Source organism: Rattus norvegicus, chromosome 14 (assembly GCF_021556685.1).
Source record: "Rattus norvegicus strain SHRSP/BbbUtx chromosome 14, alternate assembly SHRSP_T2T, whole genome shotgun sequence".
In the NCBI taxonomy this organism is placed as follows: domain Eukaryota; kingdom Metazoa; phylum Chordata; class Mammalia; order Rodentia; family Muridae; genus Rattus; species Rattus norvegicus.
Window position 1 is genome coordinate 45,569,146 of NC_141547.1, and position 9,565 is coordinate 45,578,710.

Genomic DNA, 9,565 nt, shown 5'->3' on the forward strand with positions numbered 1-9,565 from the left:
TACTATGACATGTTGGTTCAGTAACATCATCTAATACAGTCAGGGGAGCTGAGGCCCCATATAAGATCTCAAAGGGGGTAAAGCTGAATCTGGAAGGGGTATTTCTTGCTCTGAAGAGAACAAGAGGGAAGGAGTGTCACCCAGTCTACGCCAGTCTCCATGGTTAATTTGGTCAGGGTCTCTTTTAGAGTTTTATTTATTTACTTTACCTGTCCTGAACTTTGAGGTCTGTAAATACAACGTAATTTTCAATCAACCTCTAAATACTTGGCCACACCCTGGCTTACCTTGGCAACGAAAGTAGGGCTGTTGTCTGACCAGATTACCTTGGGCATTCCAAATCGGGGGAAGATTTCTTCCAGTATCTTCTTGGTGATTGTAGAGGCCGTCTCTTGTTTGGTGGGGAAAGCTTCTATCTATTCCTGAAAAGATATCTATAAACACTAGGAGACATTTATAACCATATTTTCCTGGTTTTATCTCTGTGAAGTACACTTCTCAGTAGGATCCAGGCCGTTCCACATGGAGCCTCATATCACAGTCAACTTTCCTGAAAACAGTTACCTTTTGGCCTGGTATACATCAGTGCACTATCTGTTCCACGAGATACTTGAGACCTGTGACATAATATTTAGTTTTTGAAAATGTCTGGATGAGTTTGCTTACCCCTAAGTGAGTCCATTGATGTATTTGTTTTACCATGGCCTCTGCCTGTAAAAATTGTAGCAGGATCTTCTTTCTCGTTGAGGTGTACCAGAGTCTCTTCCTCGGCCTGGCTGGGTCATGTAGGGCCCTTAACAGAGCCAGAATCTCTTTTTTTTTCTTGCCCTCAGATGTCAGCAGGCCCCTCTGCTGATGGGCTGTAGCAAAGGCATACCTGTTGTCCACATAAATGTTAAGTCTCTTTCCCAGCTCAAGGGCTTTGGTGAGGGGAGCGAGCTCTACCCCCTGAGTAGTGGTGTCTTCTGGTAGGGCCTGAGCCCAAATGACTCTGTTTCTATCTACCACTGTTGTCCCAGCCCATCTTTTTTCTTCTGTAAGAAGCTGTTCTCATCTATGAACCAGATGGCATCTACCCCCTCTGTTGGCTGATCAGTCCGATCTTTATGCCACTCCTGTGCTTTAGTGAGCTCCTGTTGACAGTCATGAAGGGGGGTGTCTAGGTCAGGGTCCGGGAGCAGGGTTGCAGGGTTTAGACTCGTAGGGGCAGTCTGGGATCACAAGGAACAAGTGGGATACCCGGCCCACGCCAAGGTCCACCGTTCTTCGGGTAGTCCATGAGTATCATTTGTTGTCAGTAGCCCCCGTACTCAAGGTCTTTTGCTTGACACTAGCCCATTTGGGCGTAGGAGCACAGAGTGTTAGGCCCCCGTATTCACAAAACAACTGGGCAGGCTTCCCTTCTATCTTAGCGCATAGCCAGCACTCTAGGACCAAGAGGCTTGCCTCCCGGGCTGCTGGAGAGGCCCCTCTTGTTCTTCCTGGGGCAGTCCCTGACCCATTGTCCTTTTTCCTTGTGATAAGCACACTGATCTTTAGCTAGGAATTCTCTTCTGTTGCCAGGTACTGTCTTCCTAGGTTCCCTAACTACTGTGGCCAGTATATATTCCTCTCCTGTCTTTTATCCCTCTTTAGCTCTCTAGCTTCTTCTTTTCTTCCTTAGCTTCCTGCTCTTTTTACCTTCTTTCCTCTTTCTCTTCCTGCATCTTCCTCTACAGCTATTAGATGCTGTCCACTTATGTAACTACACTTCAACTTTACTTTCTCTGCAACTTACACTAACCCTCAGCAACTTAGCTTAACCCTTCAAATTTCTGTAACTTTCTCTCTTTATATCTTTTCCTTATCTTAGCCAGATTGGTGGGGCATTTTCCAGCCCCTCGGAGACCCACCCTTGGAGTCTGGCGGCAGACCTGGAGCACTCCCTACCTTCAGGGGTATTCAAGTCAACAGTCAGGAGTGAGGGCCTTCCATCCATGTCTGGAACATTTATTTTCTGGCCTCTAGTAGGATTTCGTCTTTCCTCGGTGGTAAAGAAGACCTATAATAGTTACTAACAAGCATCTCAAGTGGGATGGTGAGAAAACAAGAAGAGAATCTAGAGAATAGAGGTCCACTGAAGAGGACAAATAGCATTTAGTCACACAGCTAAACCAGGAGGACTTTTTGGGACAAAAAGGCTGCTGTAAAAATAAGCACAAGCTTTGTGTCTGTGAAACAGAACGGCAAGCAGAGAGGGAGCTGATCTGTTACCGACTATCTCTCTGGACTTAAGAACTAATAACAAAAGGATGGAGAGATGGTTAGGACCTGGGTGCTAGATGCCAAGTGGCTGACAAAAGAATTGTAACCAGTTCACCTGGGACTTTCAGGACCTCAGTAGCAGCCCTTTACCAAACTGTCTCAGTGGGCTAAAGGCCCATGGAAAAGAAAACATTAATCCTGACCTTGGCCACAGCCAAAGCCTGAATTCTAAATTTTGACTGGCAAAACAAAGTTCTTCACAGTTTGTTGCAGATTCTTTTTGAAACTATCTCAGGGTCTTCTCTGTCCCCCAACCTGGGGCATTTTGACCACAGGGGTAGGAACTGGCTGCTGTGGGGATAGGATCAAAGGCACTCTCCATGTCAATGATGACTAACAGGGAAGGTTACTTAATGTTGGAGATCAACTCCTCTCTTGGAATAGGGCCAGCAGATATGGCAGGCTCCCTTAAAGAACTTCTCTTAATGAACACTCTCCTTTTGTTAGCAAGTGTTGAAGGTCTGGTCACTGAAGGCAGCAACTGGAATTATTATTTTTTCAGGGCCAAAAGTCTCATAAAACAACCACTAACTCTACGCTATCTTCTTGTTGTCAAAGGCGGCCGGCCTCATCACCTTGAAACTCCTCTTACGCTGACTTGGCCTGAGCTGCGCCACTGCCCACGCGCAGCCTGCAACTTGCTAGCAGGCCTGCATGCTTGTCACCCTCAGTCCCTACATTTTCCTACTCTGTGCTGTCCCTTCCTTAGAAGCTGTGAATGTTTAAGCAACAGGGAGAAATTTTTCTTCAGGATCCAAGGTAAAGCTTTCAGGTTCTTGTTAATGCCTGCTTCAGACAGGGTCACTCACTAACCTGGAGTTCTTCATACACAACTGTTAACAGCATCTAGACTGGACAAGGGGAGCAAAGGGAGGGGCATCTCTCCTTGGGGAGGAGGCTAAGAGAGAAAGATAAAACTCCCTAGCAGAAAACAATTTTTCTCAAGCAAATTATTTCCAAGTTAAGCACCAAGAGGATCAAGTAAAACTCCTTGACAAACAAAGCAAACAGTTTCATGATTTCAAACACAGTCGTCAGTCCAAGATTTTAAACACAGTCGTCTGTCCAAAGTCCAAAAACGAAACAAAAGCCAAAAAGACACTGGACAATACCACAGAAAACAACCCAGACAAACAAGACCAAGACAAAGAATCCTATAACCAATTTCCACAGGTGTTCAAAGAAATTTAGGACACAAAGAAGACAAACAATTCCAACAGTCAGTCAGACAGACGCACCGCACGGCTTCGGTGTCAAACTGAAACCAAAAATTCAGACAGAGGTGACGAGGGTCCGGATCCTTCAGTGGATCCGGCTCTCTCCTCTCTCCTCCAACCCAAAACCACGTATCCTTCCGATACAGGCTGAGCCCCGAAAAACCGGGCTCTAAACACCCTTGGAACATCTTCCAGGGCTGTGGGGGAGAAGTCCGAGCTCGTCAGCTCCTTCTCTGGCCCGCCCAAATACAAACGGTCTAGACCCAAGCCAAGTAACTAAGCATTTACAGAACAAGTCACAAAGCAAGACAAGACAGGACAAGACAAACACTGGCCAGCTTACCTCCCGGTGGGTGGTCGGTGGTCTCTAGGCAGAGGATCTCCGATCCCGGACGAGCCCCCATATGTAAGACTCTCAGAGAGAATCTTCCCTCAGGAGGGAGATCCTCAAGCCCCAATGACCAGTCCGAGTCCACAGGCTGCAATCTGCAAGAGGATTTTTATTGATCAGGATACACAGATATCTGTGGGCGTCCCAGTCAATTTGAAAGACTGGCGCGCCTAGCAGAACCAGGGACTGGTTTTTATAAGGCATTGGGGAGCAGAAGCAGGCTTACAGAAGCAGATGCATGGTTACAGGGATGTGATTGGTGGAGTAAATGAGGCATACGTGTATGTTACCTATTTTGGCTATAATCATAACAGTGAGTTAGCAAAAAGTACATGGTGGTCAGGGCTTCCGGGGGGTCAGGGACTTTTTCTTTTTCCTGCCAGGTGGCCCATGGAGCAGTGCCCATAATTTAGTCTGGTTTCTGCATTTTGTTTTCTTTTCTGGTCTGTTTCGTCTAAATGATGGGTCAGCTTGTCCCACATATCTAAAAACTTACTTTTTACTTCTATAGTTGAGGGCCTTGGGCTTGTACAATTCCCTTTTTGGGAGGGGGTCTTTCAATGTGTTCTGTGCATCTAGGGTAATTCGATCATTTGGGCTAATATCCACTTATCAATGAGTGCATACCATGTGTGTTTTTCTGTGATTGGGTTCCCTTGCTCAGGATGATATTTTCCAGTTCCATCCATTTGGCTCTGAATTTCATAAAGTCATTGTTTCTGGTAGCTGAGTAATATTCCATTATGTAGATGTACCACATTTTCTATATCCATTCCTCTGTTGAAGGGCATCTGGGTTCTTTCCAGCTTCTGGCTATTATAAATAAGGCTGCTATGAACATAGTGGAGCACGTGTCTTTGTTATATGTTGGGGCATCTTTTGGGCATATGCCAAAGTGAGGTATAGCTGGGTTCTCAGGTAGTCCAATGTCCAATTTTTGAGGAACCACAGGACTGATTTCCAGAATGGTTGTACCCGTCTGCAATCCCACCAACAATGGAGGAGTGTTCCTCTTTCTCCACATCCTTGCCAGCATCTGCTGTTTTTGATCTTAGCCATTCTCACTGGTGTGAGGTGAAATCTCAGGGTTGTTTTGATTTGCATTTCCCCTATGACTAAAGATGTTGAACATTTCTTTAGGTGTTTCTCAGCCATTTGGCATTCCTCAGCTGTGCATTCTTTGTTTAGTTCTGAACCCCATTTTTAATAGGGTTATTTGTCTCCTTGCAGTCTATCTTCCTGAATTCTTTGTATATTTTGAATATAAGCCCCCTATCAGTTGTAGGATTGGTAAAGATCTTTTCCCTATCTGTTGGTTGTCATTTTGTACTAACAACAGTATCCTTTGCCTTACAGAAACTTTGCAGTTTTATGAGATCCCATTTGTTGATTCTTGATATTAGAGCATAAGTCATTGGTGTTTTGTTCAGGAATTTTCTCCAGTGCCCATGTGTTTGAAGTTCTTCTCCAATTTTTCTTCTATTCGTTTGAGTGTATCTGGTTTGATGTGGAGGTCCTTGATCCACTTGGACTTAAGCTTTGAACAGGGTGATAATCATGGATCGATATGCATTCTTCTACATGCTGACCTCCAGTTGAACCAGCACCATTTGCTGAAAATACTATCTTTTTTCCATTGGATGGTTTTGGCCCCTTTGAAAAAATCAAGTGACCATAGGTGTGTGGGTTCATTTCTGGGTCTTCAATGCAATTCCACTGGTCTATCTGCCTGTCTCTGTACCAATACCATGCAGTTTTTATCACCATTGCTCTGTAATACTGCTTGAGTTCAGGGATAGTTATTCCCCTGTAAGTCTTTTTATTGTTGAGGATAATTTTAGCTATCCTGGGTTTTTTTGTTATTCCAGATGAATTTGCAAATTGTTCTGTCTAACTCTCTGAAGAATTGGATTGGTATTTTGATGGGGATTGCATTGAATCTGTAGATCGCTTTTGGTAAAATGGCCATTTTTACTATATTAATCCTGCCAGTCCATGAGCATGGGAGATCTTTCCTTATTCTGAGGTCTTCTTCAATTTCTTTCTTCAGAGGCTTGAAGTTCTTGTCATACGGTTCTTTCACGTGCTTGGTTAGAGTCACCACGAAGTATTTTATATTATTTGGGACTATGATGAAGGGTGTCATTTCCCTAATTACTTTCTCATGTTTCTCTTTTGTTTAGAGGAAGGCTACTGATTTATTTGAGTTTATGTTATACCCAGCCACTTTGCTGAAGGTGTTTTTCAGGTTTAGTAGTTCTCTGGTGGATCTTTTGGGATCACTTAAATATACTATCATGTCATCTGCAAATAGTGATATTTTGACATGTCTTTTCCAATCTGTGTCCCATTGATTTCCTTTTGTTGTCTGATTGCTCTGGCTAGAACTTGAAGAACTATATTGAATAAGTAGGGAGAGAGTGGGCAGTCTTGTCTAGTCCCTGACTTTAGTGTCCTGGGATGAAGCCTACTTGATCATGATGGATTATTGTTTACATGTGCTCTTGGATTCGGTTTGCCAGAATTTTATTGAGTATTTTTGCATCGATATTGATAAGGGAAATTGGTCTGAAATACTCTTTCTTTGTTGGGTCTTTGCGTGGTTTAGGTATAAGAGTAATTATGGCTTCATAGAAGGAATTCGGTAGCCCTCCATCTGTTTCAATTTTGTGGAATCATTTGGATAGTATTGGTATGAGATATTCTATGAAGGTCTGATAGAGTTCTGCACTGAACCCATCTGGACCTTGCCTCTTTTTGGTTGGGTGACCTTTGATGACTACTTCTATTGCCATAGGAGTTATGGGGTTCTTTAAATGTTTTATCTGTTCCTGATTTAACTTCAGTACCTGGTACCTATCTAGGAAATTGTCCATTTCCTCCATAATTTCCAGTTTTGTTGAACATAGGCTTTGATAGTGTGATCTGATGATTTTTTTGAATTTCCTCTGATTCTGTAGTTATGTATCCCTTTTCGTTTCTGATTTTGTTAATTTGGACACACTCTCTGTGTCCTCTGGTTAGTTTGGCTAAGGGTTTATCTATCTTGTTGATTTTCTCAAAGAACCAGCTTTTCATTCTATTGATTCTTTTTATAGTCCTTTTTGTTTCTACTTGGTTGATTTCAGCTCTGAGTTTGATTATTTCCTGCCTTCTACTCCTCCTGGGTGTATTTCCTTCTTTTTTTTTTTTTCTAGAGCTTTTTTTAGGTGTGCTGTCAAGCTGCTGAAATATGCTTTTTCCTGTTTCTTTCTGCAGGCACTCAGATGTATGAGTTTTCTTCTTGGCACAACTTTCATTGTGTCCCATTAGTTTGGGTATATTGTACCTCCATTGTTCTTAAATTCTAATAAGTCTTTAATTTCTTTCTTTATTTCTTCCTAGACCAGGTTATCATTGAGTAGAGCATTGTTCATCTTCCATGTGTATGTGGGCATTCTTCCCTTATTGTTATTGAAGTCCAGATTTAGCCCATGGTGGTATGATAGTAAGCATGAGTTTATTTCTATCTTTCTGTATCTGTTGAGGCCTTTTTTATGACCGGTTATATAGTCAATTTTGGAGAAAGTGCCATGATGTGGTAAGAAGAATGTATATCCTTTTGTTTTAGGATAGATTGTTCTATTAATATCTGTTAAGTCCCATTGGGTCATGACTTCTCTTGGTCTGTCTATGTCTCTGATTAATTTCTGTTTCTATGATCTGTCCATTGATGAGAGTGAGGTGTTGAAATCTCCTACTATTATTGTGTGAAGTGCAATGTGCTTTCAGTTTTAGTAAGGTTTCTTTGATGTATGTAGGTGCCCTTGTATTTGGAGCATAGATATTTAGGATTGAGAGTTCACCTTGGTGGATTTTTTCCTTTGATGAATATGACATGTCCTTCCTTATCTTTTTTGATGAATTTTAGTTGAAAATCGATTTTATTCAATATTAGAATGGCTACTCAAGCATAACCAACAAAATGCAAGAGATAAAAGTGAGAATCTCAGGAGCAGAAGATTCCATAGAAATCATCAACACAACTGTCAAAGATAATGTAAAACAGCAAATGCTACTGGTCCAAAACATACAGGAAATCCAGGACTGAATGAGAAGATCAAACCTAAGGATAATAGGTATAGAAGAGAGTGAAGATTCCTAGCTCAAAGGACCAATAAAGATCATCAACAAAATCATAGAAGAAAATTTCTCTAACCTAAAGTAAGAGATGCCCATAAACATACAAGAAGCCTACAGAACTCCAAATGGATTGGACTGGAAAAGAAACACCTCCCATCACATAATAGTCAAAACACCCAATTCACAAAACAACAAAAGAATATTAAAAGCAGTAAGGGAAAAGGGTCAAGTAACATATAAAGCATACCTATCAGACTCACACCAGACTTCTCACCAGAGACTATAAAATCCAGAAGATCCTGGACAGATGTCATATAGACCCTACAAGAACAAAACAAAAACAAAAACAAAAACAAAACAGCCCAGGTTACTGTATCCTGCAAAACTCTCAATTAACATACATAGAGAAAGCAAGAAATTGCATGACAAAACAAATTGACACTATATCTTTCTACAAATTCAGCCCTACAGTGGATAATAAATAATAAAGCACAACATAAGGAGGCAAGCTACACCCTAGGAAAAAAATAAGCTAATCATCTTGCAACAAAGCAAAGAGAAGAAAAGCACACAAATATAATCTCACATGCAAATACGAATATAACAGTAAGCAACAATCACTACTGCTTAATATCTCTCAACATCGATGGGCTCAATTCCCCAATAAAAAGTCACAGATTAACAAACTGGATATGCAATGAGGACCCTGTATAATGCTGCCTAAAGGAAATACACCTGAGAGATAAAGACAGATACCAACTCAGAGTGAAAGGCTGGATAACAACTTTCCAAGCAAATGGTCTGAAGAAGCAAGCTGGACTAGATATTCTAATATTGAATAAAATTGATTATCAACCAAAAGTTATCAAAAAAGATAAGGAAGGACATTTCATATTCACTTTCTCTGAAATTGATCAAATAATAGGTCATAAAATAGGCCTCAACAGATACAGAACGAGAGAAATAATTCCATGCGTCCTATCAGACCACCATGGGCTAAATCTGGTCTTCAATAACAATAAGGGAAGAACGCCCACATATACATGGAAGTTGAACAATGCTCTACTCGATGATAACCTGGTCAAGGAAGAAATAAAGAAAGAAATTAAACACTTCTTAGAATTTGATGAAAATGAAGGTACAACATACCCAAACTTATGTGACAAAATGAAAGCTGTGCTAAGAGGAAAACTCATAGCTCTGAGTGCCTGCAGAAAGAAACAGGGGAGAGCATATATCAGCAGCTTGACAACACCCCTAAAAGCTCTAGAACAAAAAGAAGCAAATACAGCCAGGATGAGTAGAAGGCAGGAAATATTCAAACTCAGAGCTGAAATCAACCATGTTGAAACAAAAAGGATTATACAAAGAATCAACGGAACCAAAAATTGGTTCTTTGAGAAAATCAACAAGATAGATTAAACCCTTAGCCAGATTAACGAGAGGACACAGAGTGTGTCCAAATTAACAAAATCAGAAATGAAAAGGAAGATATAACTACAGAATCAGAGGAAATTCAAAAAATCAAGAT

The 9,565-nt window shown here is 41.3% G+C and overlaps 1 long non-coding RNA gene across 1 annotated transcript; it reads right to left on the reverse strand.

Annotated features, from left to right (window-relative positions):
• Positions 1–258: 258 nt before the first annotated feature.
• Positions 259–4,080, reverse strand: LOC148001346 (uncharacterized). The gene is made up of 2 exons (XR_015637027.1): positions 700–4,080; positions 259–617 (listed from the first exon to the last, which is right to left on the reverse strand). It is a non-coding gene; the product is annotated as an uncharacterized LOC148001346 (long non-coding RNA).
• Between the last annotated feature and the right edge of the window lie 5,485 nt (positions 4,081–9,565).